Here is a 13,768-nt window from a genome sequence, read left to right as displayed (position 1 = left end):
ATGAAGGGGTGTTTTAGGTCAAGAAACAGTTGGAATATGCTAAAATCCAATGATGCATGCCCAGTGGTGCAAGTTCATCTCAGATGCCCGGAGGCAAGTTATAATTTGGTGCCCCCCTGTCACAGCCGCTGACACTGTAATGTAGCAATTCGCATGCAGACAGGCTATAGATAGACGAAGACGACAGCTGATTGTGTGACATGGAGCTCTCCACTATGTATGATGGCTTATCAGGTGCCGGGAAGGGGTGCCATGTATTGGGCGGCCATGACGGTACACACCGGGTATATAGTTACAGCCCTAAGTGGGGTGAATATGTTGTGGACAATGGAGGAGGTGCACCTTCAGAGCTGGAACCCGGCGGCAGGCGCCTCCATTGTCTCCCATAGTTCTGCCCCTGTGTTTTACGCAATGGTGTCTAGTTTTTCTCACCATTATCACTATAGATCAGCGGTTTTCAACATGCTAAAAGTTGCAGGTCTTCTGTGTTTTTTCTTTTTTTAAATAATGCCAGCAGATATTGTTGGTTTGTTCACCTGAATCATCAATTACTCAACATTATTCCAGTCCTGAACTGGATGGATAGCCCTAAAACAAGCACAGGGTCAATTCAATTGGGGGCGAGCAGGGCAAAGTGCTGTTGTAACGCCCACAACTGTACCTTATCTCTCCCCCACCCCCTTCTCACAGATTTTTGTACGCAGCCCAAGTCGCGTCAAAATTAATTGACCCTTAAGGTGTTCTTGTCACTTACTCATGCCTCAGTAATGTCAATGGTTCCCAGTAAAGTAATAGAACAAATATTGGTTCAAGCTATATAGAACAGAAAAACTATATGCATGTTGTGGGTTAAACCACAAGACTATGGGATGGATTGTGAGGGGTCACATTGATTAATGTTAGCTAGTTAGGTTGTTTCAGGGGTGGGTTTATAGGTTAGGTATTTAAGGCACATGGTATAAGGATCTTTGAGAAGAATTTGCCTTCCCTCCCACCCTTTAGTTTTGGTTTGATTGTTTGGTGGCTTTCTACAGCTTGTGGGAAAAAACGTCAGGTCATTAAACTCGGGTGCTCTCTGCTTGATTGAAGTCTGAACCACCCCACCGAGGGCAACACTACACCATACATGCCGACTATCTGGCTGCCCCTTCCGGGAGGGAGCAGCCAGATCGGCATCACTGGGGGGCGTGGCCAACAGAAGGGGGCAGGGCCAGCAAGATGAGACGTTTTTGCGGGCAGGGCGGGGGGCGGAGCCACGCGAGCGCGTCATTTTGGTCACGCCCCCCCTACACACTGCCGATATCACAGGCAGTGTGAAGCGGGGGGGCGGTGCCAAAATGACGCGAATCGCGTCACCGCCCCCTTAGCTGCCGGGAGACTTGCGGTGGGACAGGAGGGGTCGGCGGCAGCTGGGAGACTTGCCTGCCATACCGGTAGGTCGGGAGCGGCACCCGATTTTCGGGAGGCTCCCGACCAAATCGGGAGGGTAGGCAAGTATGCGCTACACCTTTCCGGGTGACTTTTTATATTGCAAGGTTGAGTTGGATACCCGTTAGTTTTTGTGTTGAAAGCACCCATAGGACATACTCCGCCCACAATTCTGTGTGTGTTTGTGTTGGTGCATTGTTGGGCTATGGTGATTATTGCCCATCATTTCTTGTCATCATACAATCTTTTAATATGTTGATCTTTTCAATAAAATAGCAAACCTTTTATAATGCTATTTCCTGTCTCTGTGTCATTATATTATTTAAGGTTATGCGATTTATACACAAGGCACACATTAGCAGTTAGGAGATTTATGGATTCTCCCAAACACTCATAGGGGCACATTCAATTGGGTGCGAGATTTAGCAAGGTAAAAAACCTTGCGCCCAATTTTGGATTACCGCGGGGATGCGCGCTCCCGATACCTGCGGTATCCAATTAATAAAAAGTGGTCACCTAAGCCACTTACCTGCCCGTTGGTCTCCGCAGCTCCTGGTGGCCTCCCCTCCATCTTTTCACTGGGGAGGGGTCTGCTGGGAGTCCCGGGGCTGCTGGAAGATGGAGTTCTCCAAGAGCCAGTTACAGGGGGGGAGACACTTACACAGGGAGGGGGGTACACACACTTACAAACACACACACTGACATACTCACTGCTGCTGCAGAAGACTGGGTCCCAACGCTGGAGGTAGAAGACAGCTCTGCGGAAGGTGAGTAATTAATGACTAATTAAGCCGAGGTCCCAGAGCAAATACCACTGATTTTTCCTGACACAATTAAAAAAAAAAAACCTCCTGGCGCTCAAAATAGAATAGCAAAAGTCTCGCACCTGCAGGAAAAACCTCATAGGTGCAAGAATTTTTCTGTTCTCGCCCCCAATTGAATATGCCCCATAGTCATGTATGACCATGTACATATTTGACATGAAATACTGAAAAAAAAAAAAAAAAAAAACCATAATAAATACAATGTGATAGGGTGATTATAAAAAAAAAAGGATTATTTTAAAAAAGTAGGATTATTATTAACAAATAATATGAACCCAGTCTTCTGTCAAAATGACTGTTTGCCATTTAGGTTGCACTCTATGGGTAGTGGAGGAGATGCTGAGCAGGGAGCAGGGGATAGAGTAGACAGACAGAGAGGAGGCTTTTCAAAATCACTGACGCATTACCAGAGAAGAACAACAAAATTCGGAGGTGGGTTGAGTGTGTAACTGAAGCAGCTTTCCGCGGGTTATTACAAAGCCTTTGAAATGGTGAGTAATACCAGAGTTATTTTTAATACGTGTTCTTTTGTATCCAAGAACATTGGGTGGAATGCATTAAATAACACTGCTGGGCTGGGGTTTATTTTTCGGAATTGTGCAGTGTGCAATGAATATGTCCTAGTGTCCGAACAAAAGCCTTGTTCGGTTTCCCAGATGGAAATGAACCCCTTTATAGAGATACAAGGGCCATTATTTCAACTTCTCATACACTCCCAGTAACACCCGACAACTCAGTGGATGCCTCAGTTAAAAAGGATTTTGAAGGATTGTCTGGCTGCCAAAAAAGTCAGCTCTTCAAAGATTACAACAACATAAAAAGCAACGTATTCTGTTACATCAGTCCAGAGGTAGGCAGCCTGTGGGGGTACAAGTTGTTCTGGTACTACAAGTGCCAGCATACCCTGTATTCCTGTTGTAGAACTATAAGTCTCAACCTGCCCAGTCATCCCAGTATGTAACAAATCTTATAATCGGCATCTACATATCTTAATTGTAAGTGCCATCATGCAGGGCATCACTGGCAGGGCTATCTGTGATTTGCAATTCCACAAAACAAAACACCCCTGATGAAGTTTTGGTAAACAAAATATCCCTAATAAAATTTTGGTAAACAAAACTTCCCTGAAGAAGTTTTGGTAAACGACCTGACGAAGGTTTGGTAAATGATACACCCCTGATGAAAATTTTGGTAAACACGTTGCGTGGCCTCTTACATTACTTTCTGTATTTGGGACTAATCAGATGTTGATCTGAGAGAAGTAGATCTGGTGGTGTCAGTGACAGCGGTTTATTCAAATTCATGTATGTATACTAGAGTAGGTGCTGTTGGCCAGAAGTGGTAATCTCTACCCATATATTTTCTATACAATTGTGTGCATACTGTGTGTGTATTTTAAGGTAATTTTGGGGGTCAATTCAATTCAGTGCCATGCTTCGGGAATTTAGGTAGGCAAAGTGATTTTGCAGGTAAAAGACGTCTCTGAAATCTTGCAACTCAAATCCAAATTGCATTTTTCCCCTCACACTCATCTAAGCATGGGAAAAGGTGGGGAAAATCTTATATTTAGAGGTTAAAAAGGCAAGGACACCGTGCGGAGCCTCTGGTACACCTCAGGCCCTTGGAGGCATTTAAATAGCACAATGTGGCCAATACTGACATGATAGCTTTGAGGTGAATTTCTCTAAAGAGCTCAAAAATGGGGTAAATGATGTGGGACGGGTATGTAGGGGTGCTGCATTTATGGGAAAGTGCTTTTAAACTTGTAGGTGCGAGTTAAAAGATTTTTCTCCAACATTCTGCAAACTTTTCTTACAGCCCTGAAAAAGGACCTTAAATACATACAACCAATCATTTTTAGTAACATTACTGAGGCATTTGATCACTGAATCCTAATAGCAGTAATATATTAGTTTAGCCCCCCAAAAAGGCTGTATCCACTATGTATAGGTGACAAGTCCAGTATAAAGTAGTATGCCACTTACTTCATTAAGCCTTTGTTTTATTAACTGCACAAGTGCTATTCCATGGCAACTTTCACAAAATTATTTCAAAGGCACTCTGAGTGCGCAAATGAAATTGCTTTATCATGCCCGATCTCCCGTCTAAAGTGAAGGGAGATCACGAGGTATTAATTTTATTCTGATTATCGCGCCGATCGCGTCCAAAGAGGTTGGGTTTAGCCGTGTAAAACTACTAAACCTGACCAAAGTGCTGGGCGCGATCACGAGAAGTGCCATTTGGCCATCCAAGCAGATCACTTTTTGCGCATTTCAGCTCGCCACACCTGGGGGGTGCGAGCTGAAATGCTGGCGCCGGCAGCTGTATGCGCGCCTCAGGAGCAACAATTGAATAGTTCCGTCGGGCGTGAAGGGGGGACAGATGCCAGCGTAAACAATTGAATTGCGCCCTAAGCCATCTTCAAGAGCAATATTTTCTTTGTGTCTCTGGCAAAACAAGAGTACCTAGTAGATGCTAAACTAAAAGTTGTAGCATAGCAACTCCGACCACTTAACTAACTACTAATGTGCGGGCTTTTAGAAGTGGAGATGTTGCCCAGAGCAACCAATCCAGGTGTCTATAGATTCCATATTGAATTCTGAGACAACAAAATCACAACTCCCACTTAATAAATGCAAGGTGGCAGAATAACGTCCCGTGTCTTCTCCATATACTCACTATATCTATCCACTAACCACGGCCATAGCACCCATGTAGTAGAATTACCAATGTGAAAAGATGATCTACAAAAGGTTTAACCATTACCCAGACTAAACGCAAATATTAAGGGAATGGGGAGGGAAGGGGAGGGGGGGGGGTTGGCAGGGGGCGGCTCGTCTCCCCCAAACATTTCAAAGGAACGGCGGCCATGGACTGTCAGGGCTGTGCAGCTTTATAGTAATAGGCTGTACAGCCCCTATACCGCATGGAGGAGGCAGCCACGGTGTAATGTGCGGTCTTTAACTTAAAGCACCGCACAGTACACTTCCTCCTCCGTACGGTGCAGGGGCTGTGCAGAATATTACCAGGCGCGCCAAGAGTGCCGCCAAGCCCGGGTGAAAGGGGCGTGGCCTAATCGCGGGAATTCTTAGGGAAAAAAATACTAAAAGATTATATTTTTGCTGCGCACTGCGCGCTGGGGAGGGGGGCGCTATGAGCCCCCTGAGCCCGGCGCATAGCCAGTGGGGGGTGAAATCAGTGTGATCGCTCGCCCCACAGACATAGGAGACTGCTGCTGCTGCTACTTAGCAGCAACGAGCAGTCTCTCAGTGCAGCCTAGCACACAGCAGTGTGTGCTGGGCTGCTGTAATGAAAGAGGGATGGGGCGCCCCTGCCTATTACTTTAAAGCACAGCCCCTGACAGTCCGCGTCCGCCGCTTAGGTCGCCCCCTGGTCCAGGCAGTATGTTACCTAATACAGAGTACCACAAAATAATATGCAGTTATTGTGCCCACATAAATACATTATACAAAATAAGTTAGAAGCCTCCTCAAAGAAGCATTAGAGGCAATTTCTGCAACAGGAATTTATAAAATACGCTATTACTTAGGTTTTTTTTTTTACAAAGCAAGTCATACAAAACTTGCGTGAACAAATAATTTTCATGCAATCATTATATAAGATTCTACTCTAAACTCAGGGGAAAAAAAACAAAAAAAACAAAGGCCCAAAGCCTGCACTAGAGTATTCACATGACAACACTTGCTGTGTCCTCACTCCTCCATTCCGGCTTGTAGCACAGAGCAGACATCAAAGACTCTGATCTATAAACTGTCTTATCTCACTCTTCTAATGGTCCAGGGCTAAGGTTCCTTGCAGCTCTTTGTAACGTCACCAAATTGGAAGAGATTAGCAGCAAGATTCTTTCTGAAGGATTTAGGAACAATATACAGTTTGTTAACAGAAATGCACAGACGGAACAAGGGAAGTGAAAGAAGACACCATCCCTTAAAAATACTGTAAAAATATAAACAGGCCCTGGAAACATAAAATTGTAGCATCAGGTGTACAATCATCAAAGCTCAGGCAGAAAGCATGATCCAGAAACATGCTAGAACAAGAATTCTTTACTGGAAGGCAGCAGTGCAAGGAGAAACATGAGAACGTGTTCCCTGTTGTATTGTGACTTTTGGTGGCTTGGTAGGAAAGCTGGTAAAAAAAATGTTTTATTCAAAAATGACTTGTTGGTGGTGAATCTAGCAATTCTCAAGGCCTGATGAGAATAGCTTTTCATTGATGGACATAGCCTGCTCACCGGATTTACTATTAATGTACATTAGCAAATCTGGCCACTCAGTTTTTTACTTTTTAGAACTCCCCTCTGGGATATTCGGGGTGTAGCTCCATGAATGACATGACTTGAATCATAATATGTCTCTCATTATAGCAGGATGATGCAAATCATGTCGTAAAGCTGTGGTGGGCAAAGCATTACTATACAAGTATGGTTAGAACGCTGGAATCGGTCCGCTGCTATTCATTATGGCCCTGAACAAGGAGATTGCCAAACTCTCTTGGGAGAGATCATCATCATCCTCTATTTTGAAAGTCCTGTATATTCAAGTAGTCAGCAAGTATGTGGTCGCTTGACCCAAGTGTTGAGCAGCTGGATCAATATCCCATCTAACTAAACCTGTGAAGTACAGCTAATGCAGTCAAACAAACAATGTCTGAACATTGGTCACATCAAGAAAAGATGGTGAGCAGCGCACTGACTGAGCCAGCCATGGCAGCATCCCCAGACACTAGGCAGCATCCCGAGACACCTCATGCACCAGCCATGTGCTGATTTTAGTTCTGGGGATGTAGTTGTCCTCCAGCACCCTCACCTCGTTAAAGAACCTGTGGGCAGTGACAACAGAGTCCAGGTCCGGGCTCTTTCGGATGAATTTGTGCAAAACAAACATATAGAAATCCTCCCAATACAAGTGTACCTGTCACCTACACTCAATAGATGTAAGCAGCCATTCTGTGGGCTGAACCAGGAAACAGTCAATCAACTCACTCTCTTAAATTCTGGTTCAGCCCCCAAATGTCTTCCTCCACAGAGTCCTCCACCATCTAACAATGATATCACAGCACTTTCTACATGGGGTAATGACTAAAGAGAATGCATGTGAAACACGGCCAAGAGAAACTACAAATTCACATATATATAACAGGGAGATGGCAGATTGACATAAAGCCAATCAGATAAATCTTTAAGATCTCCTGAAACCTTAAGGAGCAAGTGAATATGTGCACTTAAGCTGTAGATGTGACCCTCAAAACCCAGCTATACATTTTTAGGAGGTCGATAGTGACAACAGGTTGAGCAGACGATAAGACAAAATATTCATCAATGCAGTAACAATGGTGTGTCTCAGTCGCCAGCCGTTTCATGAGATCCTCCTGGGCACAGTCTGCCTGTGATTATCTCACCACCTGCTTCTTTACAATTGGGAACCACAATAAAAAAGCAAGCTTGTGACTTGATAGATAGCCATCATATTAATCATTGCTTTTTATTTGTAATGCTGGGTACACACTTTGACGATGGATCAGTAAGAAGACCGAACCGCCGCCAGAGCGGCTAACTGGTAAGCTATACACACTTACCAATCAGTTGCTCGATGTGTCTGGGATGGCATCACAAGTGGGTTGGCATTTAAATTTGCCTGCCCGTAGAGATGTCAGTAGTCCCTGCAGCCATGTATGGGTGGTCAGTAGGTCACTTGTACACACAGCCACTTTGCTGTGTTGAGGGGTGAACCTGATATTTCTGTAAACAACGTTGTTCACAGACAGATCGGCTGTACACCTGCGATATATCACTCGTCGATAGAACGAGCAAAATATATCGCCAACTGTGTACCCAGATTAACATGCCACTGATTCAGTAGCACTGAACAGTCATCTAATAGAAATAACATACGTGAATACAATATTTATAGTAATACAGACTACATAAATAGATGATACCAGATACATGAAAACAATTAAGCATAAAAAATAAATGTGCATAATGACACTTACAAAGAAAAACATGAGCTAGAATGGATACATGGATATGAATCCATGTGTGTGATTGAGCAGATAGCATGACAATATGGTCATACAAGATAGATCAACAGACATTAGATATAAGGTAGGGAACACCCTGCCTGTGAAAGCTTACATTCTAGATTTTCACCACCACTTTCTTCAGCCAGCAAATATGGTTGGATGATATTACATATTGCCCATTCTTCTCAGGGAGCTCCGTATTCGATATTAACTGGACATGAAGAATACCTTTATCCAGTTCACAGCAATGACATGCAGCGCTGATGCCGAAAAAGTCCAATCTCTGCACATTAACGGACATTATAGATTACTAAAGGAGTCATTTATCAGTCTGATAGTTTGCATAAAAGATTTGTGATTAGCCCAGAAGTTATGGGCTGGTTGACAATCATAATCTAAACTACAGCATTTTCGACAGGTACTCCATGTTGGCATGCATGATGCTGACATGGAACTACTCAACACTGCCATTAAAGCTGCATTCGGCAGCATGGCATCGCTAACGACATCCCCAGATTGAGCTGCCAGTACAGACAACTAGGGATGTCGTTAGCGACCCGTGGGAGCGCGCATCGCTAGCGATACAGTGCTTACACACTGAACGATAAAACAAATTTGTCGTAAGGAGGTGTCATTATCAGCAATATCGTTTAAAATATCGTCTAGTGTGTACGCACCTTCAAACACTCTCTAGAGCCTGCAGACAATGTGAAAACACTTCCAGATCTCATGGTCTCCACACTGTATGAGTCACATATAAACTGGGCATACTAGATGAAAACATTTTAATGTGATGACGACCATTGCAGGAAAGTGACAGTCACTCATACCATACTACTCACTGTTGGTCATGGTGGGTTAGTGGCATCATGAGGAGACAATCACATGAATGTGATGAATTCTCCAGACTCCTAAATCCCACGGAGTCAGATTCTTATCTGTCATGTATGCAGTACAGCCATACAAGTTTTTTTTCCACCTCCAGAAGGTCACCATTTCCTAGCGAATTCACAGACAGTGATTTAGGAAACAAAATGGCTACTTGCCTCTATCAGCAAAAACATTTATTTATTTTATTTATTAGGCTACCAGTTATTTATACAGCACACAGATATTCCGCAGTGCTTTACAGAGAATATTCAGTCATTCAAATCTGTCCTTTTGTTGGGAGCCAATTAACCTACCAGTTTATTTTTGGATTGCAGGAAGAAACCGGAGCAACCGGAGGAAACATAAGCAAACACGGGGAGAATATACAAACTCCACACAGTTTAGGCCGTGGTGAGAATCAAACCAAGATTTCAGTGTTGTGAGGCAATAATGCTAACCATTACACGACCAAGATACATTCCCCAATAAATGTTATAATCTATTTACCCTGCCCACAAGCGCACATACTACGTACAATGAGGTTGAAGACAATTAACTTCCCAGTATGTTTTTGTATTGTTGGATGAAACCTAAACACTTCTTTATTACCAGGTATTTATACAGCGCACACATATTCCGCAGCGCTTTACAGAGAATAATTTGGCCAGTCACATCAGTCCCTGCACCAGTGGAGCTTACAATCTAAATTCCCTACAACATGCTCGCACACATACACACTAGGTTTATTTTTTGTTGGGTGCCAATTAACCTACCAGTATATTTTTGGTTTGTGGGACTGGGAGGAAACCGAAGCACCCGGAGGTAACCCACACAAGCACAGGGAGAATATATAAACTACACACAGTTAGGGCTGTAATGAGGATCAGACCCATGACCTCAGTGCTGTGAGGCAGTAATGCTAACCATTACACTGCCCATGCTGCCAAACACTTGGAATAATCCCGCTCAGAAATGGTGAGAACAAACTCCACCCAAAAAAGACCTCAGCGCTGTGAGGCAGTAGTTTTAACCATTACATCATCAGTGCATTATCTACCTGTACTATGGTAGTATACTACCAGCATTCATCTCTAACCAGGAATGGGCAAAACAAACAAATAAAAAAAAGATGTTGGCTGAAAAATCTTCATAATCTGTATACCCCAGGAGACATGGAAGTGAATCCAGACTGTAGGCTGATTTGTGTGGCAAACCTGAGGTGTGTCGGGGATGTCAACATTTTTGGCTCTTGACCCAGCTATAATTTAGGATTCTGGAGAGATGATGCATTAAACAGATGGCTCTGTGCTCCACTAAAATGTTCACATATTACAAAGCACCAGAATAGTTTCCAAGCCACAAAAAGTGAAGGCCTGGGAAACTAGGCATTATCTGTAAAACTTTAACGCAGGCACAACTGAAACATAAGTTGAAATATCACTTTAGAAATATGGGAAAAAAAAACACATTTATTGATGTATTATAGAAAAATATAGGAGGCAAAGCACACATGGAGATTGCTCTTGAAGATAGGAGGATTAAAGCATATCATCTGAATACAGACTTAAGGATAGTACAAAAGTCTAAATCCATTTATTTGCAATAATAAATGCATACAAATGCCAGAGACTGAACTTACTCAAATCTGCTCACTAATTTTCACATTTGTGCAAAGCTTGAGCACACTAGACATCATTTTAAACAAATATGCCGATAAAGCATTTATCTGAACGAATGGTCCTTAAGTTGCCCAGTGTGTACAATGTGTCACTGACGATGCGTGCTCCCGCGCGTCACCAGTGACCTCGTCCGTCTGACCTACATGCCAGCATTGCACCCGCTGTCATTCCATCGCTGCCAGCATCGGCAAGTGTGTATGCACTTGCCGATGCCGGCACCCTGCCGGGTCCTGCACTAGCGAGGTCGGTACACACTAGATATCGTCTAGTGTGTACCCGGCATTACACATATCAAAACAAGTACCCTATATTTAATGACAACGCAGAAATGGTCATAAATGTTTAATAGGGTTCCATTTGTATATACATGGCACAAAAAATGTGTCTGGCCAACACTGTGGTACAAACACTTGAAATAAAGTCAGACCCATTGTTTTCCCTATTTCCTGAGTTAATGGGGAACGTAGGTAAAAAATTACATTCAATTAGCACCTCAAGCATAAGACCACCACTGTGTATTTCTACTTTAAAAAACATCTAGAGACACCACTGAGGTACAAGGCCTCAACCCTCAGTCATATCACTGGTTCCTAATCAATATTGGTTTGGTATAAACCTTAAGGACTTGCTACGCTATAGTTATGCAGATCCTATTGACTATCTTTTACTTTAAACTCATATGTAGGTATTTATTTAGACTGTATCTTGCAGGTTTAATGTTGTATTAATGCACTGTTAGATGAATTGTGTAGTGTAGATCCACATTTTAAATTAGCATACTAATGGTTTTCACCTGGATGAAAAATTAGATTTATTGACCGTGTTTAGGTGATAGCTATATTTAAGGTTTGAAATCAGACCCTATGTTTTTCCAGTTAAAAAAAAAAAATGTAGTTTTGTTACACCTATTTACTAACTTCCTCAAAACCAACCTCTAAGCTCACTACACTCTCCTCAGACAATCTCCTGTCATAAAAATGCTATTTCTCTGTTCTAATAAATAAACATTCCAAGAGCTAAACATGTGCTCTGAATACATATTTCTCATGAGTTTCAAGATTTATAAAAGTTCCACATTGTTCCCCATGGACTGGTCTTGTCCTTCAGGCCAAGTAGCCAGATCAGATCTGGCATGACTATGATCTAATGGCTTGGTCAGATGATGACTGCACACAAAAGACCGGATTCTGATTAGGACGGCTTACAGTGGACAGACGCAAATGGCAAGTTTTTGTATGCAGTGCTCGATACATTTCTGGATTTGTCTCTTCTGTGAAATTGGGCGTACCTATGGAAATCTGCCTGGTCTTGTGGCACTAACATGGGCGTGTATCTAATGCTTTGTGCACACGGTACAGGAAAGATTGTTGCTGATGGATCTCTTGCACCTAGCATGGGGCAGATACAAGTGTCAATACCATACTTCCCAACTCTCCCAATTTCAGCAGGACAGTCCCGCTGTCAGTCTGCAATGTCCCGCAGGTATTTAAATGCATAGAGGACCTGTGCACACATTGTTATTATCTTTAACAAATCAATTTTATTAAGGGGGTGATCCAATACAGCGGGTTGCATAGTGCCGGGAGGGAGCTCCCAAAGCTATCCAATTCAGTGCGCCGTTTAGTCTGACTAGAAGCTATTAAGTTGGACAGTCCCGCTTCTCGCGACTTAACCTGGGTGTTTAGTCGCGAGAACCAGCATTCTCCGAATAAAGTGCCGGCCGCGAGGATGTTAGCGCCGCACTAAGATGAAAAAAAGCCTTGTGGCCGGCACATCAGTTAGATTTGTTCTCGCACCCTCTGGAGGGTGCGAGAAGAAATAATTAGGCGGAGTAAACATCGCTGTGAATTTAATAGCTCCAGGAGCTCCCTCCCGGCTCTATTCAACTCCCGCTGAATTGAATCGTAAGAGACAGAAACTTTGTTTGTATACTTTTGCTCAATCCAGAACAGTTTTTTTTCTGAAAAAACCCAATGCACATATTGAGATATCCAAGTTCAACAAATGCGAACATTTTATTATCACAAAGGAAAATATATTTCAAGAATATTATTGCACTATGAGCACATGCAGCTAACGCTCCAGGAAGCACCACATCAGTTCACCACCATCATCACTATCCTCAGTGGCAGCAGAAGAAGTAACAGTAGTCCAGCCAGACTGAAGCACGAGAGTTGTGTAATTTATACACATTATATAACCATGCTTGGTAGAGAACTACAAAATGATGGTACATTGCGTGTAGTACTGTATAATAAGTTAGTATAATTAGAAGAAAAAAAAGTCATGCTTCTGCTTTGAAGGAACCTGAAAAGCTCCCATGAGGAAGTTGTAATATGAAACTACACAGCAGACATTTGGCCTGGCAGACGAGTCCACTGACTGTGCAACTAGATGCGTACATGTCTGATTATCTCTCCAATACCCAGCCACACTAATAAACACAAACAGAAGCAAGGGGGCTGTTTTTCATTACTATGGCTACATCTTATTCCCACACCTAAAATAGATCGTATGGAGGTGGCTGCAGAGAGCTTCGACCCTGGCTGCCTGTGTACCACTCTTGGCTTGTATCACTGCTCTGGAATTACACTAATATCGCTGCGGCTGCTGCTGTAGACACCGATAAATGAATCATGCTTTCCGCAAGAATAAACCTTTGGGCTTTTACAGACATCAATTAGAGAGCAAAGCTGAAGGAACAAAGAGAGCCAGACGTGTTTGTACAAAGTCATGTAAAAGTGAATTCATAGGGATGCAAAATTAATACAAAATACAGCTGCAACAATATCATCTTGCAACCAGGGAGGGTGGCCAATTCAAACTGACACCACTGTCAGTATCCTTCCATAGGCTTAAATACAGGATATCTGCTTTGCACAGGAAAAAAAAAAAAAGCTTCATTAATAAGAATACTTTTAA

At 43.0% G+C, this 13,768-nt stretch overlaps 1 protein-coding gene across 2 annotated transcripts in view; it reads right to left on the bottom strand.

The window, feature by feature from the left end:
* Nucleotides 1-13,768, bottom strand: part of PMEPA1 (prostate transmembrane protein, androgen induced 1) — a 63,908-nt gene that overhangs the window by 33,183 nt on the left and 16,957 nt on the right. Inside the window, exon 1 of one of the 2 annotated variants that reach the window (XM_088467169.1) lies at nucleotides 1,958-1,990. The exons of the other annotated variant lie outside the window; for it this stretch is intronic. The gene's annotated coding sequence lies outside the window, so the exon portion shown is untranslated. Of the gene's footprint in view, nucleotides 1-1,957; nucleotides 1,991-13,768 lie in introns of those variants that run through there. 2 annotated transcript variants of the gene reach the window in all.

Source organism: Taudactylus pleione, unplaced genomic scaffold, assembly GCF_031769625.1.
Source record: "Taudactylus pleione unplaced genomic scaffold, aTauple2 ptg000069l, whole genome shotgun sequence".
NCBI classification, from domain to species: Eukaryota; Metazoa; Chordata; class Amphibia; order Anura; family Myobatrachidae; genus Taudactylus; species Taudactylus pleione.
Note: the sequence above shows the minus strand (reverse complement) of the source record. Positions and strands in the feature narration are given on the sequence as shown.